This window comes from Euprymna scolopes, chromosome 10 (assembly GCF_053919585.1).
Source record: "Euprymna scolopes isolate OS-2025 chromosome 10, ASM5391958v1, whole genome shotgun sequence".
Taxonomy (NCBI): Eukaryota; Metazoa; Mollusca; class Cephalopoda; order Sepiida; family Sepiolidae; genus Euprymna; species Euprymna scolopes.
Window position 1 is genome coordinate 5,460,183 of NC_136491.1, and position 24,892 is coordinate 5,485,074.

At 33.1% G+C, this 24,892-nt stretch overlaps 1 protein-coding gene across 3 annotated transcripts in view; it reads right to left on the bottom strand.

Annotated features, from left to right (window-relative positions):
- The window catches only part of LOC145285789 (protein brain tumor-like), a 267,442-nt gene that overhangs the window by 81,342 nt on the left and 161,208 nt on the right, over positions 1-24,892 (bottom strand). For all 3 annotated transcript variants that reach the window (XM_080134159.1, XM_080134160.1, XM_080134161.1), the window contains one exon: positions 21,773-21,827. The gene's annotated coding sequence lies outside the window, so the exon portion shown is untranslated. The remainder of the gene's footprint in view (positions 1-21,772; positions 21,828-24,892) is intronic.

Sequence of the window (24,892 nt, forward strand, 5' to 3'; positions counted from 1 at the left end):
CAAAATGTGATTTTGAATATTTGGTCAGGGTTTACTTCTATGGAAAAAGTATCCGCATGCCAGATTGTTCTGACAAACCCTTGTACAGATAGACCTTAGACACTCGAGGATATTGTCTAGTAGGCATTCAATTCTATATATGCGTAGGTGTGTGTGTGGGGGGTGTTTGTGTAATAAAGCTTTAATAGGTATCAGCGTTGTTTGGACAATAATGATCATCAATAATGGTCATCAATTTGAACATTTACGAACATTTTTCGAAGCTATTCTATTTTAAATTATGTTCATTAATAAATGTTTATCGTCATTTAGATTGTTAGTAAATTTTCACATTTTTAAACAGTTTGTATGAATATTCGTGCGTGTCTCTGTACATTTTACTTCTAAGCTGTGCTTAGGTCGGTCCAAAAGATGAGCATTCTATATCCTAACTGACCAAACTAAAAACAGAACAACAGACCAAGCTTCTTATATGGATGTGAGGATATTTTTTTTAAATTGCTCAAACATATCTAACGATTTCTCCCTGTTGGAAAGTAGTTAAGTACCACGTTGATAATACAATGATATTTTGTTAATACAAAACCTGAGCCTTAATCAAGACAGCTTTCCCACATGGTCATTATCGCGAATAACAACAAAATATTACAATATATATATATATATATATATATATATATATATATATATATATATACAGAGAGAGAGAGAGAGAGAGAGAGAGCGAGAGCGAGAGAGGGAGAGAGAGGTAGACATAGAAAGACAGAGAGAGATAAAAAAAAAAGGAATAAATCAAGTCACACTCGATCAAAGTTTCGTTTTATTGTTAGATTTCTTCTGGATGAATTCGTACAATAAAGACGAAATGTTCATGCACGTGTGACTTGATTCATTCTTTTTATTTCTATTTTGTCGAATTCTATTTCCAGTAGTCTTATATATATATATATATATATATATATATATATATATATATATATATATATATATATTCTCATGATGCACATCGCAAGAAATCATTGTGTTTGCAAAGATATGAATATGACATTTATCTTATCCTACGGTTGTCTTATGGAAACATCTCTAAATAGAATATTCTGAAAAAGCTATAACACGTTCTAATATCAACTAAAAACATTCACACAACGAGAGAATAACTTATAGGGCGTAACTGCTGTCTGCAAATGATTATATGTAAAAGAGATTTATCTTAACGAGAGAATAACTTATAGGGCGTAACTGCTGTCTGCAAATGATTATATGTAAAAGAGATTTATCTTAACGAGAGAATAACTTATAGGGCGTAACTGCTGTCTGCAAATGATTATATGTAAAAGAGATTTATCTTAACGAGAGAATAACTTATAGGGCGTAACTGCTGTCTGCAAATGATTATATGTAAAAGAGATTTATCTTAACGAGAGAATAACTTATAGGGCGTAACTGCTGTCTGCAAATGATTATATGTAAAAGAGATTTATCTTAACGAGAGAATAACTTATAGGGCGTAACTGCTGTCTGCAAATGATTATATGTAAAAGAGATTTATCTTAACGAGAGAATAACTTATAGGGCGTAACTGCTGTCTGCAAATGATTATATGTAAAAGAGATTTATCTTAACGAGAGAATAACTTATAGGGCGTAACTGCTGTCTGCAAATGATTATATGTAAAAGAGATTTATCTTAACGAGAGAATAACTTATAGGGCGTAACTGCTGTCTGCAAATGATTATATGTAAAAGAGATTTATCTTAACGAGAGAATAACTTATAGGGCGTAACTGCTGTCTGCAAATGATTATATGTAAAAGAGATTTATCTTAACGAGAGAATAACTTATAGGGCGTAACTGCTGTCTGCAAATGATTATATGTAAAAGAGATTTATCTTAACGAGAGAATAACTTATAGTGCGTAACTGCTGTCTGCAAATGATTATATGTAAAAGAGATTTATCTTAACGAGAGAATAACTTATAGTGCGTAACTGCTGTCTGCAAATGATTATATGTAAAAGAGAGTTATCTTAACGAGAGAATAACTTATAGTGCGTAACTGCTGTCTGCAAATGATTATATGTAAAAGAGAGTTATCTTAACGAGAGAATAACTTATAGTACGTAACTGCTGTCTGCAAATGATTATATGTAAAAGAGATTACTTTACTTACAAGCAAAAGAGCTTTTAGAGGAAGGACATTGTACTAAATTCTAAATTAAAAATCTTATCCATGTAAAATCCATGTAAAAGACAAAATATAAACATCAAAGACTACATATATGTGTGTCTGTGTTTGTGTGTGTGTCTGTGTGTATCTGTGTGTGTAACTGCATATGAGTTTTCTATCCACCTTAGGTGACTCTCTTTAGTGGAAGCGGTAAAACTTCGTATAATCACAACATCAGATACCATATGAATGATTTCTCTACAGCAATTACCGATTTTACTATTGTAAATAAATCGCTTTTCTTCTAATCGATGTTCCATTTTGTAGTAAGTGTTTGTATCAATTTTGGTGTATTTTGTAAACCACATTTTATGAAGCCTAAAATATTCTTTTTTTAACACGGAAGATTGCAAACAATACAAATTTGTACCATGTGAAACTCTCATCGAAATAATGAAAGCAGAATTTTGTACGCATTTTACTGATAACTGATAAGCACTTTTAATGGCGCTAATTCGCGACGACAGAAATGTCCACACGTTGATTTACTCAAACAAAGGCTTAGCTGTCATTCGTTAGATATCTAATATTCGGAATTTCAAAAGAATGAGAACCGTTACTTGTTCCGCATTGTGAGCATTTAGAGCAGAACCTGAAATTGTATCGGAATCATGAAAAATTTAATTTTGAAATCGTCACATTACTAATATATATGTGTGTTTGTGTGTGTATGTGTGTGCGTGTGTGTGTTTGAGAATGTGCCTGTATATATATATATATATATATATACATATATATATATATATATATATATATATATATATAGATATATGTGCTTTTGAGTGTGGTTATTGTAATATCTGGATATATAGATTGTGTATACATTATTTAACAAGGACCTGGATGTTTTAGAAGTTATTACGCGGAAACAGAGCAGAATCTTAAACAATACTACATAATTCCATTCTCCCTCTCTCTCCCTCTCTCCATCTCTTATACACCCCCATATATATATATATATATATATATATATATATATATATATATATTCTGTCAATCATATATATATATATATATATATATACATATATATATACAAGCACACAAGAATATACTATATGTGTATATGTCAATGTGTATATACATGCATATATATATATATATATATATATATATATTCAGATATATATGTGTTTTCTTCCAATTATAAATGACGCAAATTGTATGCAATTGTTCGTATGTGTATAGTACGTATGATTGGGGGAATGGAGCGGTCTACATACTGCGCATCAATATTCAGCAAATCTTTACGGAATATATGTCAGAAAATGTGGTTTGGAATGTTAGCTTTTTGGGATGAGTTTATCATGAAAGCTTGAAGGATGAGCCGTCGACTGTTTCCCTAGGGAAGAAGTGAAGGATGGTTAAAGAGTTCTGCAAAGATGGGGGCAATAGATTTAAGGATAGGGACGAGAAGTGAAGACTATACCTTGGCATACCGATGCTCTGTTTCCAGAGAAATTAATGGAATGACAAGTAGAATTGGCTGGTTATGGAAAATCGTAATGACAATGAGAAAAGAAAGAAAGAAAGAAACGGTTTCATCTGATGTCTGCCTTAGAATATAAATTAAGGTATACATTAAGCTGCGCCCCCTTAGTTTGCGCGCTTAAACATCAAAGTTAAATTATAACCGGATGTACTCATTGCTTGTGTAGCAAGCCTCCAATAAGAATCTAGGGATGTTATCATAAAGTGTTATTATCAGAGAACGAGAAAAATATTGGAAACTCAATCGTGATAACGAATCAACGGACGATTCCTTGATAGATTTTTACAAACTTCTTTTTTTACAAAGCAGCCATTATTATGAAGGTGCGAAGTCAACTCGAGGATAAGGGAAACGAATCGAAGGTTACATTATAGTCATTCCTAAAAAAGTAAAATGGGTGTGATTGTTATCATTGAAAGAGGCGGCTAAACAGGTACTTCTTTACACTGAACGCGAAGGCTACTGCATTGTTGTCCGTGGTCACTGCAAGGAAGAATTTGACGATTTCGTTCCAGTGCAACGCGATAATTCCCTCAACTAGAGCAGCGAATTAATCGATTTTATTAAAAAAATAGGCGATATCACCGATTTCAGTGTCAATAAAAATATTGAAAGGTAAAAAATTCATTAATCCTCATAAAATTCCAAGTAACTTAAGGTCTACTTGCAAACTCATCCACATACTGTTCCGCTGTTTCACAGCTCATCAGTGCGGCTAGATAGGCGCTATATATATATATATATATATATATATATATATATATATATATATATATATATATATATATATACATACATAAAGCGGAACGTATGGGCGTGTGTCTAGTCAGAGAATAGGCTCCTATATGGTTGATTATTATAGAAAACTGATCACCTATAATGATAGAAGATGTATCGAGACACGGGAATGGGTATGTTTGATCTGGCATAGTGATAATTCATTAAAATTGTGGGGTCTGCCTACGCGCTTGGTCCACAAAGTATGGAAATAAAAAAAAAACATTTATAAGTGTTTTGATATAGATGTACATAATAATAATTTGATAAGTATGTTTTAACTTAAATAGGGATGGTATAATAAAATTATCGGGTCTGCGTTCACGCCTGGCCTCCGTAGAATGGAAATAGGCACAAACTTTAATAAAGACTTTTCATATCTATCTGCGTAAGTATACTTTGATAATTATGTTTCATTTTGAAGAAATATGGTATAATAAAATTATGGGGTATTCATTCGCGCCTGATCTTCATAGAATGGAAATATGTCACAAAGTTTAAGGGTTTTTAATATATATTTATATATTTGCATTTTTTATTACTCTTTTGCAGTGGTTGCTGGCAACCCTGAAAGCAGTTGTAGTATGAGTATATCTATTACGTTGGTAGCTATAGAAGAAGTGATTTCTCTGCGCGATGGCAGCAGCACATTTTGGGGAAAACCACGACTGCCTGTTAGGTTTTTGTTGGAATTTTTTGTATGGTATGAATCGGTCTATACCTACAATTAACCATTCGGTTTGGTCTGATACTATAGAGGACACATCCTTTTTAAACATAGAATGCAGAGGTAGATCAGATATGAATGTACCGAAGCTATCCCAGTCAGCCATAGAGTATCGATATCAGTACGTTGGAGAGGTACATCTGAAGACTTAGTTACTTTTTATCTTAACTGATACAAGGGAGAGGTCGGAGAATCTTAGTGGAGATAGAACGGAACATGAACATATCTCAGGGGAAGTTGCGAGGAAAAGGTCTAGAAGGCTGGTATACTGACCGGTAGTATCGGGCACACGGGTAGGTTCGTGAACAATATGAGCGAGCTCATAGCAATGGCAAAATCATGACAGATTCTTTCCTCGTGAGTGGATCAGCCATTCCACATTATGGACATTGAAGTCACTTCAAATGTGAATGTTACCCGAAGTAATAGCAGACAGGATGTGGTAAATTTTCTCGGATATACTCTTAAAGATAGTGACCCCATTGTGGGGGCGATAGTGGGCAAATATAAATTCGGTAGTTTAAGCAAGTGCCATCCGTAAGCACATATAAGGTAAATTAGGGTCCTCTCTGGAGAAGGTTGGAACGTAGACCCTTCATGTTGGAGAACGAGACATAGTAGTAGGGTCTACGTTGGAAGACAGGGTTCTAGGTTTATTTGTGTTTTTTTTTGTTTTTTTTTTTTTTCTTTTCACAGATTTTCACAGTCTCCGTGGGTTCACCGTATTCGGGTGCTGTTTCGTAGTTTTTCTTCCGCGGTAAATCAAGCGTCACATTCGATTATATTAATATAATACACACACACACGCGCGCACACACACATATATATGTATATATATATATATATATATATATATATATATATATATATATATATATATATATATATAAAATTTTAGTCATTCCATGAATTTAAAAGTTTATGACGTGAAATGTTTTCATATCAAAAGATTTTTATTATTCTATGTAAGTATTTGTATTTATTTAGGTGGGATATTACTTATACTTACTGCCAATAATATTTTGTCAAACTTATAATCACAGATTTCCATACTAGTTGATTGTTAAATAATTTTATTCCGAAGTATGTATATATATATATATATATATATATATATATATATATATATATATATATATATATATATATATATATATATATACATGTAAGGTTACACACAGGACCCACACGTTTACGTAGTCTATATGCACGTCGCCAGACGACATGACGTAGTATAACACGATTCTTTTTTTGGTAACAACTTTTATTTCTCCATTCTCTCGCTACACGTGACATTACCCCCGTCTCTAGGTCCATCGTCTTCTCTAACGTGATCTCCTTCTTTTGTATACTCTTCTTCTGACAGTGACATCATGTCGCATTCTGAATGTACCTGCATTAGTATCCACGTGCCCTGTTACACACTCACTATATATATATATATATATATATATATATATATATATATATAGGTATGTCAGGTCATATCATATGCTACTGGTAGCATGTAACCCAGTACTATCTGCCTCATGGTCGGGTCACCGGCGACTAAACTGGTTCCCGCACAAGACTGTTTGGTGAGGAGGATTAAAAACAAGACCTTTCAAAGGGCGAATGGACCCTTTTTCGTAGTAAACGGCCAACTAGCACCGTGTGTTTGTGTGTATGTACGTGTGTGTTGGGGTGGAGAGGGCTCCCAACAGCCGTGGTGAAGGAAATATTTCTAGGAGAAGCAAATCTCTGATTTAAAAAAAAACATAAAGCGGGAGACCAGGACCCGGATTAAGCTGCTCTGCACTTTAACTTGTTGCTGGTTATCTTGCTCTTGCTTGTTGTTGGATCTCAACATTTTGGACCGAGAAAAAGTCTTACCTATCGTACAAAGCTAAGACTCTGTAACACAATTTGTGTATAGATACTTCCTCATGCATTTGTCTATTAAAATGGTCCTGTGGCGCTGGAAGTCATGTTTGGGCTCATGGACTTTAAGTGTCTGAGGGTGTGGCACTCGTCTAACAAGACGTTGCAATCATTATATTGGTATGTTTGTATATAGATATATTTATACATGTGTATCCATGTTTATATAGGTTTACATTTACTCCTAATCAAACTGGTATATAAATATCATTATTGATCTCATCAGACAAGAAACATGCTTGGAACATTAAAAGATAGTTGAAGAACTTTTTATAATTTAAGAGGAGAAAATATTTTAGCATGTCTAACGATTAGCACTGTTAAAGGGTCTTATGATATAAAGTCAAATCACAAGTCCTTTAACGATTTTTTTTTCTGTTAAAAAAAGGAGAGGGTATGTAAAAAGTATAAATTTCATGAGGAAAAGAGAAAAAAATGAAGAAATGAAAAACGGACTACGTTTTATCATACGTCGAAAACATCACCAACATGACCTTCCATCACATCAAAGCCAACCTGATCGCCGCCATCCGCTGAATATTCGCCGAGCTTCCAAACCGCACTTGTCGGTAATTCATGCCATTACTTTCGAACTCGTATCGAGGCGGTAATTGAGGCTGAAGGCAACTACATTCGAAAGATGTCAGCTCTACTAAATAATCAAGTTCTATGAATTGATATAATAAATAGATGTGTTTAAATAAAGCTGTCGTGGTGTTTTTTAGGGCGACAACTTTATCGTTTCACCCTGCACACACACACACACACACACACACATATATATATATATATACATATATACGTATGTATATATGTATATATTGTATGTATATATATATATATATAGAAGATATATTAATATATATATATATATGTAAACACAGACACACACACGCACACACACATATATTTAAGTATATATATATATATTAATATATATATACTTAAATATATGTGTGTGTGTGCGTGTGTGTGTCTGTGTTTACATATATATATATATATATATATTAATATATCTCCTATATATATATATATATATATATATATATATATATATATACATATATCTTCATATATATAATCATAACGTAGATTCCGAGAACAAAGCTTTTTTCTTAGAACTGCACGCCTCTGGAACTCTGTTCCGTCTGCCTGCTTTCCACCTGACTACAACTTGGATGTATATAAGTCCAACGTTAACAAATTCCTAATGAACCGCCCTCTCAAGTAAACACTTCATTAAATCTCCACACTAACGTACTGTACTTGCAATAACCCTACCCCTGAGTGGCTGCCGGGTCTTGATAAGTGGTGACCACTGTGTAAAAAAAAAATATCGTACCTATATATATATATATATATATATATATATATATATATATATATATATGATATATATATGCATATATTAATATATATGTCTTTTGCCAGATATATATATATATATATATATGTATATATATGTATATATATGTATATAAAATATATATGGATATATATATGGATATATATATGTATATATATCAATATCAAAGTATATTAGGAAATAATACTGCTGTTCCGATTGATGTAAGTTGATGAAAAATAAGTAAACAACGCGTGTCCTATTTCTCCATAACTCAAACTTTACAGAAACGTTAACGCACATCATTAAACGTTATAATCTGAGCGACATGAGGTATTGACTTGAAAAAAGGAAGCGGATTAGCAAAGGATTTTCTCTGTCTTTCATTCCTTTTATTTAGAAAGCTGGTAAAACTACCTTCTACAGCGAGGCTTAATCTGCTGTTTGTCAAGAAAAGTGTATTTTCCGATGAGAGTGAGTTCGCATTATGTATGAGCATTACACGAATTTCTGGTTTGATTTACCTGCTGCAACTCTGTGTTCTAGAGTTATTTAAACTGCACTGCCAATATACGCTGCTGGTTTAACGGAAGACCTATCTCTTAGAATGTGTTTAAGGATATATAGGGGTAATCCGGCCCGCAATTAACGAATATTGGCTTTTACGTTATCGTCGACAAGTAGTTCCAACGATACAACAAACCTCATTATCCCATCTCTCCCTGTAGTAGTTTTGCCTGGCAGATATAATCTTTAAATTTTAGCAGCTAAAAGAAACTGCAGGTTGTGAACATGTCAAACGGAAAAAAGGAAACTTTTTGAATACAGAAAAAAAAGCGAAAAAGTGTGGTCAATGTGGTCTGTTTGTCTCACTAAAGACTTACCTACAAAGTTTTTTTTTTAATTCCGAAAGCCATTCTTAACATGGGGAGGTTAGGGGTTTTGTTTGAAAGCTGTTCTTAAGATAGGTAGGTTGAGAGTGTTTATTCTGAAAGCTGTTCATTAAAATTAATCAGTAAAAGTTGTGCAATTGTCGTCTGCTGCAAAACTCCAACAGCGTCTGCGCTTGCTTCATAAACTTGGTTTGTATTTGTTAAGATGATTATATCCAATTATATTCGAAAATCAATAAGGTAGAAAGTTATTTATTAATGACAATAGAAAATAGAATGTAAAGAAAACGATCGTATTTGCTTATGTAAAACACAGGAGAGTTCAAAATGGAGGTAATTTTTTTATTTCTATTCATTTTATGAAATCAAGTTGGCCGCAACTTTTCACCTGCTAAAACGATTAAAGTTGTTTTTCTCGACTACATAATTTTGAAACTAACATTGTAATTTATTAGCATTGACAAAAACTATCAGTAGAACCCATTGTATTTTATCTGAAAATTTCATTCATCGACTACAAAATGTCCTTCCAATAGTGTAGAAGCGCCGAAATAATATTATCAAATTATAAAAAATATTAAATTATAATCTAAGTACTGGGGGCGACATCCGTCTATTTTTTTTTTTTACATAGGCATCGCCATTTATCAAGGCCAAAATGCCACTCGATGATAATAGTTAAAAAGTGTACAGTAGAAATTGGACAATATAGTAATCGTTAGTATTAGAATTTCGGAAAATTTGTAAACTTATATGGAACGGGTCATCAAAAACTTGCTTGAAGACAACCATATTATAGTCAGCTGGGAAGGCCCAGATAAAGAGTGGGGGTGATTATTGATAGTGTTTTCTGCTAGACAGGTGTTTCTTGTGAAAGTTTGGCGAGGGTGGGTCATAGATTGGAGCTCAGTCGAGCATCTTCCATGAAAATAAAGATAAAGAGGAGACAAACTCGCAACATCTCTTCTATGAGAAAGAGGTTGCAGGGAAGAGAAAATGACATCCTCTACGAGGCTACGAAGTTTATTTTGAACTCGTATTTCGGTAGAAAATATATATGCGCTGTGTAAATATAAATATCAGAACTGCGATAATGTTATAACGAAATAGTTAAGCAATTCTTTAGCATGCCTTTAAAGAACCGGCTTTCAGTTGCGCTTAGTTGTATGGGGATAACCAAAAAAATGGATACAATATCGAACTTAACGAAAAGCGCTCACACCACCTGTTATATTTAAATGGTCACTCATTTAGTATTGATCAGACTCAAGTTTGCTTACATTTTTTAATCTAACGGAAACGTTGTTTATATATTATTATGCATAGCAACACATTATACTAGCAGGTCACCCGGCGTAACCCGTTCGTAAAAACGCATAAATATTATATTTTAATTCATACAGAAACTGAGACGTGTGTCTGCGAGTATACTGTTTTTTAAGCTGTTCACTTCGTATAAGTAAAGGTATATACCCGTGCTGAGATCGAAAGCAAAACGTAAAGACAATGAGTCAAGTACGATAACGATTAGGCCAGCTTGATAGATCTTTAAAATGTTTTTTCAAACGTACTTATTCTTTACATAAAGAATCTTTCATGTGAACGATTTAGGCATGCGCATTCATAAAACTGTTGACAAACAGATGAAAATCCGATAGCTTTTTTACGGATTAAAACCGATTTTAAAATGTTCCACATGTGTGAATACCCTATATACCAAATTCCAAGTCTGTAGATAAAATGTCCGTTGGGCATATAGGTTGAGAATTGTTCCCACACACATTTTCACTGTTATATATATATATATATATATATATATATATATATATATATATATATATATATATATATCGTAAATAATAAATTAATCAATACGGTCGTGCTTGATATAAATAGATGAAATAAAATATAATTTTATAAAGTGGTGACGTTCAAATCGCTACAATATGATTGGTTTGAAACTACAAATATTTTAATAAAGCTTTTCTTCAAAAAATTCAGAATAACATAATTGCATAAATATAGTTATTTGATAAGCATTGTTTTTAAATGGGAATTAATTGGATGAAAATCATTGCTTGAAAATGTTATTCGGACGCTGATCCATCGGAAGCAACGGTTAAGAAGAAAGTATATTAACTATAAATGCAGCTGTACAGACACAAATGATGCTGGACGCTAGAGGTTGCCCTGATTCGGCAGTTGTTCCGAAAACCATCAAAACAGCTGAACTGATTAAAATCGAAGTTGCTCGAGATAAAAAGGGGTTGCACATACGATGCGCCTTCAAAAAATTTGTACACTTTAGTCGCATGGGTACTTTTATTGATGGTACACACATTAAATTCTAGTCCCCATCTTCGAAGTAATCTCCTCCGGATGCATGCAATTATGGTACCGTTCCCATAACTTTTGGAAAGCCCCATGAATATCCTCTTGTGTAATCGTGTCAATTACTCTCGTCACACGCTCTTCCAATCTCCTCAATTGTCTCATAATGGCAGCCTCTAAGGTTTTTCTTTATGAACAAACCAAAAGTCACAGGGAACAACGTCTGGACTATAGGGAGGATGAGGAACTGTCTAGATGTCTATCTTGTTCAAATAGTCTGTGACAAGAGTGGGGTCGTGGACTTGTGCATTTGCGCACATCTTCCGCATCTTAAGTTTCTTGTGAATAATTGTGTGAGTACATTTAACACACTGCTCACAAACTGCGCACTTATTTTATAGACATACGACATTCTTTATCCATGTAATTCTTTATTTGGCCATTCAACTCTGATGTTCTGACTTCCTTATTCCTTCCACACTTCTCATCATCCATCATAAACTCTTGCCTTCCTTGAATCTCTTATGTCATTCATAAACTGATGCTCAATTTATACAAGACTGTCTAAAAGCAGTCAAAAACATTCCATACGTTTTTGTGGCATTTTTTGTGGCATTTTTGTCAAGTTTAAATCATAATTTTCATTGTTTGTCATTCTTCTAAAGTGTCCCAACGTCTTGATTGCATTTTTGAAATCCAACAGCTGTGACAATAAGGTTTTAGTAGGATGTATTCAAATTCTTGCTGTAGCTGTTCATTTGAACCTGAAATCATAAAAATCACTCAATCACCTACTATGATGCATAGCAATGATACACTAAATTTTCAAAAGTCTATGACAATTTTAAATGCTTGTACAAAAAAGTATGGATCCTGATTGAAAGCCCCTCGTGTCAGAAGGAAGTTCATTTATTGTTTTATACAGACATTTGTCAATAATAATATTGGGTTCAAATGGTGGCCGAGTCCGCGCATAAACGATCAAAACAATATCGCGAAGACGATGAAAAAACGTGTTTGCAAAAGCAATGCTTACATCAATATCATAGAATGGATAAAACGTGGATCGATCACTTTATTCTTACAGTTAGCTGAGTGCGCAGCAGACGATAAAAATATCTACAACAGCCAAAGACACAATCAATCAGAAGGCAAGATTTGTTTTCCATATTTTAAAATGCGTAAGAGATTTAGTCGATCACTCGCCTGCGAAATGAAAAGTCATCAACAGCGAATGTTATATATTAGGTTGGTGCAAAAATAATGTCGATTGTTTTTACATTCATATATATATATATATATATATATATATATTTATATATATATATATATATATATATATATATATATATATATATAAATGACATTATTTTTGCACCTACTTAATAGCAGTCTTGGTCACTTTGTAAGAAAAATCAGAAATAAACGACGCAAATGACAAATAATAACAAAAAGGTGATATTCCATCCAGACAATGAACCATGTCACAAATCGGTCACAAGAATGAAAAGACTACATAAATGCCAATCCGAATGCGTTACAAATACGCTTGTAACAGATCTGTTACCTTACAAATGGACAAACAAATAAAGTAAATGAATAAATATCCGGGTCGGCTTCTTCTTTTTCTTTTTTTAACATACGTTTTAATTATACGTTACTCTCATGTCTCGACAAAACTTAAAAAGTATTTTGCTGCCACACGTCCATTTTACCCTGTGGCGTTTCTCCTTCCTCCACTGACATGCCGGCCACAGCCGGCCCATACTCGTCCTCCACTTTACACATTCATTGTCTTCGACGTCGATTTTTCTTCTGCCACGAGCATGTATTTATATATTTTTCTCCCTTCTTGTGCACACTTTCTAATTTGCATATACGCGTTGTTCTGCTGCTGCTGCTGCTAATATCTTCACAAGCCAGCCATTCTTCGCTGCTGCTGATATTTTCCTACTTTGTGATACATTTTTTTTTAGCAGATCTGAACTCATCGATTATTGATTGTTTGTAGATCGCACTAGGATTATCCAGGGACAGATATTTCGTCACAATCACGAAATGTAAAAAAAAACCTGTTACATATTTTGAGGTCAACGACAAATCGTTCTATGAAAGAGCATCGAATTGTCATAGAAGCAATAGAATAAATGGATCAACCTAAGTAGACATTGCGCTAATGTATAGCATCGCATGTTTTTTTATTAGTTTGAACTGCGACTTTTTGAATGATGTGTTAATGTTGTATATTATTATCAGTAGATCCGTAGTTTTGAATATTCATAATAAAATAAATCAGACCAAACTGATACGTCGACGTACAGATTAAAGATGTGAAATTGGAGCAATCGAGCAGATGGAAACTAACTTTGATAAAACCACCAGAGGAAGCAAAATGTCGAAATGTGGAGATGGTGTAAGCAGGAAAAATGAAAAATCTCGCTCGAAACTGCTATCAGCGGATACTAACAACTCATCCATGAAATATCGTAAATTGATTTTCTTTCTTTGCGTACCGATTTATTCTATTCTACTGAAGTCTTTAGAAATATTTCCTAATGAAAATGCGAAGAGTGTTTAGTTTAGAATCGAGCGTACAGGAGAAAATAGCAGAAAGAAGCGGGAAAGTTGACGTCATTGATGAGATCAGCAGTCATGACATCATCGATATTACTATGGAAATATTCTGTCTTTGCACGAGCGGTTGGCTCAATAGCAAACGCAATAGGACCTCGCTTTTTCCTCTATCTCTCTCTTTCCCCTTCACTCTTCCTAATGTATATATATATATATATATATATATATATATATATATATATATATATATATAAATGATAAATGGGGGCGTTAATGGAAGAGAATAAATAAATAAATAAATAAATAGATAAATATATATATATATATATATATATATATCTATATATTGTATAAACATATGTTGTTTTAAAACCAATCCCTTAAGAGGAGAATTATATCAATTCTTTAAGAGGAGAGGAAAATATAAAGCCCAACAAATATATAGAATTTAACATCTCCCTACAAATAGAACATGTTAATTCTTCTTATAAACTTAAACATGTATAAACTTATACACTGATTAAGAATACGTTTAGCCCCTCAGACCAAACATATTTTAATTGAATAATTAAAAATACCACGGCTATTACAAAAGATTCTATCTCCATTAAAAATCGCCTTCCCCATACAAAAATAGGAATACGACATAATGACGTTTGATACACCGGTTCCTGTCAGTTCCCTGAAGTTAAGCAACGATGAGTCTGGCCAGTACCAGATGAGTGACTATTTGGAACTTCCAGGTGCTGGTTATGCTCTCCGTTAATCTCGACATTGTTTCCAGTCGTCCTGGATTTCTTGCCAGTGGACTCAAGCAGTGCCGATTCGGAAGAGGTCTGGTTCAGTTTTTTACTTCTCTAATCCTCTCTGTAAATACGCGACCTCATATTTTACTGGATGTGTCGACTTATGTACAACGAAGTTTTATCCATACAAATAACTTTTTATATATATCCCAACGAACTTTATAAATATACTCAAGACTGCTAGATTACCATACTATACATGAATGTCATTGTACATGCATCACGGCTGTGTACACACGTATAAATATATAAACATTACATATGAACTCGTTAAGCTATAACAAATAGAAATGCCAACAAAAAAGACTACTGTAGCATCAACAAAAAGCATGAAAATTTTCAGGAATCATCAACAGAAAACAGAAAAATGATTTCAAAAGCTGTTACTCGAGCAACAAGAAGAACAACAACATTGTCGACTATGGGTTCTGAAATGGAAATACGCTTTCATTGCAGCTTTAAAGACCGTCAGTCAAAATCAGCCATAAGAAGAAAGTATGTTCCTCTTTTTGGCCTGATGTACTACCGCAGAACAGATGTTCACCATCCGAGTAAATAACGGTCCTGGTGCATTATTGTCTGAGTTTGGTGAATGTAAATAAATACGCCTACACACACATCTATTTGAGAAATGTTGAAAATAGTAGACATTCAAAACTATAGAATCTGACACGAATATACAGAGTAGACATAAGCACTATCGGTACGTGCGCACACTTAACGCCATAGAGACAATACAGATGGTGATACAAACATACATAGATGTGAACGACACGTATGAACACGTAAATATAAACACATATTACATATACCGTTGGCGATTTCAATTTCATTGATTCAGCGTTTTTTGTTTGTTTGTTTTTTTGTTTATTTTTATTTTTACAAAGGGGTCACCTTGGGTTCCTTTCAGCGTTTTATGTAAACTAACTGGAAAATTCCGCTTATAACACCGTCTTTATTTCGCATAAATACGAATCTAATAAACTTTAATGTCAAGCATTATGAATTAACGTTGGAAAAAATAAGAACCATTTTACTAGTTTAATAATGAACTACGCTGCCTCACCTTAATATTAACGTTGGTAAGATTTTATGCTAAGATGATTCGTTAAAAATATAGACAATCTGAAATCTAACGGGATTTTATTAGAATAACCCAGAAAAATAACTCTTCTACCTACTTGAATACGCATTTCGTTTTAAGTTAAAGTAATGCAAGTCCTCTACAATCTACGCCGAAGAAGAAATCGAGGAGGAAAAGGCACGAAGCGTGTGTTTAATGATTTTGATCATATATTGTCGAATGTGAAATCTAATGGCTATTTATTAGAATAGTCAACAAAACGGTGAAAGGTATCCTTCTATAAAGTGTAATAAGTATTTTGTGTTTTACTTGTTTTATTTTCTAGAAGTATTTTGATTAAAATAAAAATGCTCTACATTAAGAACCCCTCCGCTTATGCAGCGACGAAGCCGCGGCCATCGCCGTCGCCGCCGCCGTTGACGATGACGACGACGACGGGAGCGATGACGAAAAATAAGAAACTAAAACAGCGTGAAGCGTGTTCTGACAGATTTTGAGAATACATTCTCGCATTTGAAATCTGATGCTCATTTATTAGGGGATGAAGCCGAATAAGCAAATAAAGAAGAGAGAAATGATGATTCGTTTTTATTAGTTTTATTCGAGTGAAAGGTATTATATATTTTTATATCAAAATGTGTTTATGAGACGAAGCATTGCCTAATGCCATATTGTTTTTCGTCGAGTTATTTTCAAAAAGGACATTCTCAGCAATCTGGTTTATAGGGAGCTAATAAAATTACCCGATGTTTAATAATGCTAGCGTAAGGGAGCGTTCATTATTTATGTATGACAGATGAACTCAATAAATGTTAAAAGTAGGTGATGGACATACAAACACTGGTGGCGAGACTAATATTATCGAGATATTGTTTTGAAATATACGATCTCTTCTGGGCGCGTAAAAGTAAATATTTTAAAGTGGGTAAAGTCACCTCTAAACTTTCTCCGAACTAATATATAAATATTGAATGAAATCGACTGATAATATTTGGAAAAGTTGCAGCAGATATTGGAAGGCAGCGTAACTACATTAAATTCATATGTGACATTTGTGTTTTTATTGCTGTTATGCTTTTATATACGAGGAACAAACGATATCGTTTATTAAGTATACACACACACACATATATATATATATATATATATTCAGAATGTCTGAGAGAATATATAACTATTTTCACTACCAGAGAACATTGCAGCCAGCAAGAGCCACAAAAACCAACAAACTGGGTGGAAGCCAAAGATTCGAGTTTCGCCCTCATTTGGGCTCATTCTCTGGCAGTGGAAATAATTATATAGTCTCTCATACATTCTTAAAATACTTATTGCTCGTTAGGATAGGCTTGTCCTGATGACATCCCTAGCGAATAGAAATCCCATACTAGTGAGACATCGACTTTGGTTAAGGCTGATTGCGATGACCACATCCCTTGTTCGAGACACGGTAGGTGCATTCCACTGTCGGATTTCCTTACAGTTTGCTTGATCTGTGATAGTTAATTAAATTTTCTTGTGTGCAGCGCGTTTGCTCGGTTAGTAGAGTGCTTACCTTGCATGCAAGAGGCTCAGGTTTCGAATCCTGAGTTCGGATGTGTCTAAATGATGAGCCCAAATGAGATCGAAACTCGAGTCTTGGGCTTCCGGTTTGTTGGCTTCTGTGGCTCTTGCTTTCTGCAATGTTCTCTGGCAGTGGAAATAATTACATATTTATATATATAGTGTACCCTCACTTTAACACTTATCAGCGTTGTCTGAATAATGGTCATTAATTTGAACATTTGCGAACATGATTCTTCGGTAACATTTGTCGTTTTTTATTCGAAGCTATTCTACTTCAAATTATGTTCATTAAAAAAGGTTTATCGCCATTGGAATTGTGAGTACATTTTCACATTTTGAAACACTTTATATATATATATATATATATATATATATATGCGTGTGCGTCTGTGTACACTTTTACTTCTAAGCTGTGTTTTGTTCGGTCAAACACATGAACATTCTATATCTTAATTGGGCCACCCTAAAACGAACGACAGACCGAACTTCTTGAATGGATGTGAGGATATTTAAAAAAAATGGCTTAAACATATCTGAAGATTTCTCGATGTTCACACAGAGATAAGACCCACGTTGATAATACAGTGATGTTATATTGATATTTTGTTAATGTACAATACTCGTCGGAACTGTTTCTTTTTTTAATGTTTTTTTTAATGAAATTATAATTATGTCGTTCGTTTCAGTAGCAGACAATTTGCAATGTCATCTTCAAAAGAAGCCAAATATGCTGCTTATTGCAAGGCAAAATGGTACGCCTACTCAAAAATCGGTTCTCATAATTGAATAAATGTATGAGTGTATCTCCATTAGCGACATGTAATAATTAGATTGAAGTTCGTTTTTTTTATTTTGCGAGGATTTCTCTAAATTTCCTTAATTAATTACATTTTTCATGAAAGATGTATGACGCATAATCCTTTTGCTATAAACAAACTGTAAAGAATTTGACTAATTTATTTGAAGATGCAATGAGAATAACTTTTTGGTTACAAAATAATAATAATAATATTAATAATAATAATAATAATAATAATAATAATAATAATAATAATAATAATACTGCAAAAAGAGTACTTGTTGGGAACCACCAGAATCTTGCTGAAAGTGGTGTCAGATTAAGAAACGAATATGCTGATAGGCTATATTAATTTATGATCGGCCTATTAGTGTAAAATTGGAAATACTAGACAGTCAGACAAAATAATAATAATAATAATAATAATAATAATTATAATAATAATGATAATAATAATAATAATTATGATAATAATAATAATAATTATAATTATAATAATAATAATAATTATAATAATAATAAAAATAATAATAATTATTATAATAATAATAATTATTATAATAATAATAATAATAATAATAATAATAATAATAATAATGATAATAATAATAATGATAATAATAATAATGATAATAATAATAATGATAATAATAATGATAATAATAATAATAATTTGACTAATACTACCACTTACGTTAATATCTACCGTAAAATTGAACAGTTCTACCTCGAATTTAATTTAGGGCATCCTCGTTACTCGAGTCTTTTTCTTTTATCTTTAAAATTTTGCCTTCCAGGAGCAATGAAGAATTGGAATTTTCTGGGTCAGAATCGACGGTAGAAACATTTACTATTGCTTTTTTTGTTTACCTTGAAATATTATATATTAACACCTTAGCACCCGGGGAGGGTTAAAATGGCTATAAAAAAAAGAAAAAAAAACCCAAATATCTCGATTTCGAGATTTCGTGAGAGAGATGGAGAACGTTCTAAATCGCTTTGCTGACGTCACAGCTGTAGCACTGAGGAAATAAATACTGTTGCTACAAGACACAAGCGAGTTTAGAGCTGTTTGCTATTCTTTGCCTTGTTCTCCTTTGCGACTGAAACCGGACACAATGTGTGTTGCTTCCCTGACCACTTTACTCTTATTTCAAATAATAACATGACTTATAGCTATCCTACCAATTAATGATGGGTATATTTTTTCAACCATCCCTAAAAATATTTAAAAATGTAAAAATTAATAATATAAAATATATGATCGCAGGAAAAAGAGACATATGGCCCTTCATATAACTGCGAGTGACGACGAATCTTATAGCAAGCACATTAATACAATTAACCAATATCACAATTAACCTATATCACACTTAACCTATATCACAGCATAAACTTTTAGCGAACATATCAGTAGCTTATATATTCTATAACATTTTATTCTGTCAGTTTTCCAACGCGTCATCAATAGTTAAGAATAGTGCGACTAGAATATCTCAGAAAAAAACTTCATGAAGAAATATACAAATGAAAAAGTGGAAGGTGTCTTTGTACGGTGAATTGTAAAAATGGATCAGATGTATTTTCTGAAAAAGGTTACTATTTGTATTTAAGCAAAATATATCGCAAGATCGTTTTAAATGTGGGGGTTAACTAGTCCCTCAAAAAGGGGCACTCTGTAAGTAGGTAAAAATAGAAGAGTTCCCCCTCCATTGACTAAGAACAAATTAATTTGTGTAGCGTCAGAACAGATGGTTTTTATTTGCTTCCCCACGAAAGTAAATTAGACAAAACGTCGTTTTTTAATGGAGAGAAATACCAGCTCCCCCAAAAAGAGGGCAATCTGGCGGTGTCAAAATAAATAGTAACCTGACCAAGGACTAATTACTTAAGTGCAGCACCAGAACAGATACTACACTTTGTTCTAAACTAACCCATAAATTTATAAGCCCATAAATCATTTTATAATATTACCATGGTTTCACGTAACTGCGTGTTATCTTAAGCCAGTTTAATCCTCGAGATTGGTATTGAGTTTACCGTTTGTTATCAGTGCTCGTTTTCTTTTTGGCCGATTATTAATTCTACTCTAATCTCATGTTTACCCAGTGATTAAGAATGGCCAACAAAATATTAGACTCTTCCGGATTTCACAATGTATGTTTCCAAGAGTATTATATTTCAAAATATGTTATTAGATAAAACTAGAAAACATAAACATAACAGAACGAGTTAAATGAGATTTACACACGTTTCAATTGTTTACCTCTAAAAGAGTACCCGTCCAACGCGACCATCGTGTGTCCACTCTTTGGGTCACTTTTAAGATATATCTAACCCTGAATTTGTACACATTGACAACGAAAAGGCACAGAATAAAGGAAGTATGCTCATCTGTTTATATAAGACGTGTGTTAGCTGCGTTTTTCTTATGCCTAATATAGCCATCGGAGATCTGTTTTCGACAAACCAATTCAGCAAAACAGAATTATTGCGGTGCCTGTTTTTTGTTTTGTTTTGTTTTGTTTTTTGGGTTTTTTTTGGGTTTTTTTTTTTTGTTGTTTTTTGTCCGGCTCTGGTATTTTTAATATTTCTACTACTAAGTGGTCCATTAACCCAAACATTACTTTCTTCGTTTCGGGAATTGTTTAAATTTACAGCTAACTGCTTAGAGCAGAATACTAAGTGCGGGATTTTAGAGGATAACTTGCATTCCTCTTGCCTGTTGGATTTATTTTCCTTACCTTCAAACATTGTATCACGTTTTTCCTCGGTTGGGGACACGTAAATACCAAAGACTTAGCCTTTGTAAAGTTGGATTGAAAACTTATAATGGATAGTTTGTGCTATTTCAGATAAGCATCGATGGAATCGTGATTGGTTTAAGAGTGTAACCCTGGAGAGAATCTATACGAAACGTGATCATTGAAGCGTGTGGAGTCTACTTGACCTCCATCAGTATTGAGGTTGCTAAAAATTCTGTATTCCATCATTATTTTAATTGAACAAATGATTCCCAGTTTTTGATCCGCGTTACTAACTCGTATTTAATGGCAGTTAAGTCTGAATTCGCTAAATAAATTGCCCGAAATAATTCATTTTTACGAAATAAGTTCAAACCATTAATAATGAGCTGTGCTTGTTTCTTTGTGAAAACATTGATGACATATGAATGACAACAAATGATTTTTACAAGCAAGCCAAATCGATAAGCACGCGTATGAAGAATACTTACTTGTAGAAGTTTGTAAACTCTTCCTTTATTGTCCAAGTAAATGATAAAGTGTTATCTGAAAAATAAAATAGAAAATATTTAAATGATCTAAAAGTCTTTACTAAAATAATTCGTTTTTTTTTTTTACAACTAAATCACGCAGTTATCGTCTACTTTCAATTTAACGGAAATTTTCGACATGCCATTTTCGAGATGTCAGTACCGACAAGGACAAACAGCCCATTTTATAATGTAATATGTTGTTGTTGTTGTTGTTACTAAGCATCATTGATTCATTTCGTATGAATAAGTTTATTCTTGTTAACATTCGTGTCCCCGATAGTTATAGAAATAGATACTTTCGGTCAGATCCATATGGCAGGGATTACGTGAATGTTACCAACGCAATTAAATACAATTGTATATTTGAAACAAAGTTAATTTTTAGTATGAATCGTTAACCACTTCGCCACAGCCATCTGTCGATATTATTACAATATAAAACGTATTAAGTTTGTTTAATTGAAACTATTGTTGGCAGGGTGACTACAAAGAAAATCATTTATGATTTGGCCTATTATTTACGTATATTTTTAGGTCAAACTTACACCAATGTTTTTTTACACAGGAATCAACACTTATTCAAACCCGGAGATCACTCGAGGATAAAGGTTTATGCGTGTACATTAGTCAATCTGATTATAGCGTAGAAAACATAAGTAGTGAGAATTTTGTAAATTGGATTACTTAGGGGATTGTTCATCAAGAACTTGTTTACGTTGAATTTGAAGACAACTAGGTTGTAGTCAGTTGGAAAGCAGGCAATCGGAAGAGAGTTCCAAAGGCGTGCAGTTCTAAGAAAGAAGTCTTGTTCGTGGAATCGACATTTAGGTTTAGGCACAGATAAAGAGTTTGGGAAATTATTGATAGGGGTTTTGGCTAGACTAGTGTTTTTCATGAAAGTTAGGCGAGCGGGAGGGACCATAGATTGGATCTCAGCTGAGCACTTGCCATGAAAATAACGATAAAGCAGACTGTTTATAATATTATTCGTGCCTATCACCATTACCTCGATGTTCATACATCCCCCTTCTTCCAAACCTTCTAATCTAATTCACCATTTTTATTCATATAAAACATTCAATGTGCAAGTAAACAAGCAAGCAAAATTATACGTGTTATTATTATACAAATATTTCTTACAGTGTATGATCAGTTCAATTTTAATAGAACAAGCATCCCCGAAGGAAAGTTTCCAGACAACAGCTTCAAGCCTATAAGTTCACTAGACAGAGAGAAATGCGATTATTATTCTCCCATTAAAAAACTATCAACTATAGTTCTGCTTCAGAATTATAAAATCAGAAAAAAAAACGTGATCTTAAAAATCAGCGCAAAAGAAGATGAATTACTTTATTCGTGAAACGGTCAAAGCTATAGTCTACACATATACATGTGTATCAATTTTAAAAATAGCCTGATAAAAGAACATACTGTCTGGATAATTACTAATTATTTATTCAATAGTTACGATGGGGATGGACGAATATTAGATTTTTGACTTGTCTCGCCTCGAATAGATGTGTCTGGTCCGGCGATCGATATACAATATTTTTTTCTTTCTTTCTTTTGTTCTTCGTGTTCAAAGACCCAGAAGAAATTGCTTCATGTTTAAACAATGATTCTATGATCACGTATTGTTTGGACTCGCATGAAAACTTATGTCTGGAGGTTAAAAATGAATTAATCAGATTCCTTGGACCGCTGCTTTGAAAGTTTTGCTATTACTATAAAGTACGAAAGGAAATAACGGCTGATACAAACGTATAAATATATATATATATATATATATATATAAGAATAGTGGTATTAATTGATATATATATATATATATATGAGAATAGTGGTATTAATTGATATATATATATATATATATATATTTATATTTATATTTACGCATGTGTGTATATAAATATATGTGTGTGAAAGAGAAAGAGAGAGAGAGAGAAAATAATAGAAGGGCCGATAAGCAAAAATAGTCCAACAGAGAAATATTCTTTTGGAAATACACATACTTACATACATACATACATATATATATATATACATATATATATATATACGTATATATATATATATATATATACGCATATATATATATATAGTATGTTTAATCTAATAATTTTCCGAGTTCCACATGTCAAGTTTACACTTTTTCATTTATTTTTTTTTCAAAAAGTAGCTATTACATATTGTTTTTTTTTCATTGCAACTAACAAGTACTGCAAATTATATTATTGCTGCATATAAAGTCACGTACTCATCAGATGTGTATTTTGCTAATTTTAAAACAAAAACTTTAGAGACAATTTGGTTGATGCCATCTACATGCCCTACTACTATATATGGTCTTGAACGTAATAAAAAAGTATTTAGGAAATAAGGCAGCATTATGAATATCTCCAGCACCAAATAATACACTGTGGAATTTAATTTACGTATAACGTATGAGAAATATTTGAAATCAGTCTCCCCTTGCTGTTAATTCAGATCATTTGAAACCAGAGCAGCAAGTTTTAATCTCCCCTTTAGCAAGGCCAGCGGTTTGGAGGAAATATCAGATATTTTGTAATTGATATGCAAAACTGGGAAAACAGATGAGACATCTGTCCGTAAAGTTGAGGCTGCCATTTTGGAAGATTGGCGCATTACTATTCGCCAAGTAGCCAAAAATGTCAAGATTAGTACAGGGTCCGTGGAAACTATATTTCATGACCATTTGCATAAGGTGCCTGCTTGATGGATTCCCAGGTTACTCACACCATTCCAGAATTCAGAACACGTCGAGTACTCGAGGATGAATTTAGAGATGTGCCAAGAAGATAAGTCAAAGTCTTTCAAAAGACTGATTACACAGGATGAAAGCTTGGTCCATCACTATGATCCAAAGACCAAAACCCAGTCAATGTAGTGGAAGCACTTGGATTCACCACCTCCAAAGAAGGCAAGAGTGCAGCCCTCCGCTGGCAAGGTCATGTTCACAATCTTCTGGAACCAGGGCGGAGTAGTGATGACATACTTCCTCACAAAGGGTACCACAATTACATAAGCCTATTAAGCTTCACTTTTTAGGAAATTAAG